The 870-nt window shown below is 44.7% G+C and overlaps 1 non-coding gene across 1 annotated transcript; it reads right to left on the bottom strand.

Moving 5' to 3' along the window:
* Positions 1–304: 304 nt before the first annotated feature.
* Trnaa-cgc (transfer RNA alanine (anticodon CGC)) lies at positions 305–378 on the bottom strand. The gene has a single exon. It is a non-coding gene; the product is annotated as a tRNA-Ala (tRNA).
* Positions 379–870: the final 492 nt, after the last annotated feature.

The raw sequence follows: 870 nt of genomic DNA, 5'->3' as shown, positions 1-870 counted from the left end.
GGGTTGACAACGAACTTAAGCATTCAATAAAGGACAAATTTGCTCTACCGGCTAAAGAAAGTTCAAAACACTCATGAAAATATGACATATCATGAAGCTTGGTGACCAGTGAAAAAGTTGGAAAGTTTCGTTTAGTCGGCGCAACGTCTGTGGTCATATGCCGTTGAGAGACAGAAGGGGAAGGAATTATAGGAGAAGGGAACAGATCCCAGGAGACGGGACACAACCCCAGATTAATTCCTGGTACCCATTCACTGCTGGGTGGACAGGGGCGTAAGGTATCGGAAAAGCCGGCCAAATTTTTCAACTCCGCCCGGGAATCGAACCCGGGCTCTCTCGGTTGCGAGCCGAGTGTGCTAGCCACTGCACCACGAAGCCCCCTGCGACCAGTGAAAAGACTAGTAAGTCAGACAAATCGTATGTACGTACAGTCGTGGGACACAAGTGTTGACACAGTTTCCAAAATGTTTCGGATGCCGCTAGCGAAAGACGGCAACTATCCAGCAGAGCTGCATTCGAGTTATATAAGACGTATGTGTGTCTGTTAGGGATGGGCAAGTACCGTTAATTTGAGTACCGGTAGTACCGGTACCGAAAACTCAAGTACCGTTAGTACCGGTACCGGTACCGGTACCCAAAGGAGTTTTTTTTTCTTAATGACTTCTGATGAAATTCCCAAACAAATTTCCTGTAAAGAAAACTCTCTCTCTTCCTTCAACTTAATATCAACTAGAGTAGAAATGCAACGTTTAGGAGCCTTCTGATTAATGTAAAATCACTTAGGTTTAAGGACAGACCACCTAGTCTGTACCATGGGGTCTGTGTAGTCTAATTTTCTATGTAAATCTATTTATCTATCTCTCTCTCTCT

This window comes from Eriocheir sinensis, chromosome 7 (genome assembly GCF_024679095.1).
Source record: "Eriocheir sinensis breed Jianghai 21 chromosome 7, ASM2467909v1, whole genome shotgun sequence".
NCBI classification, from domain to species: Eukaryota; Metazoa; Arthropoda; class Malacostraca; order Decapoda; family Varunidae; genus Eriocheir; species Eriocheir sinensis.
Note: the sequence above shows the minus strand (reverse complement) of the source record. Positions and strands in the feature narration are given on the sequence as shown.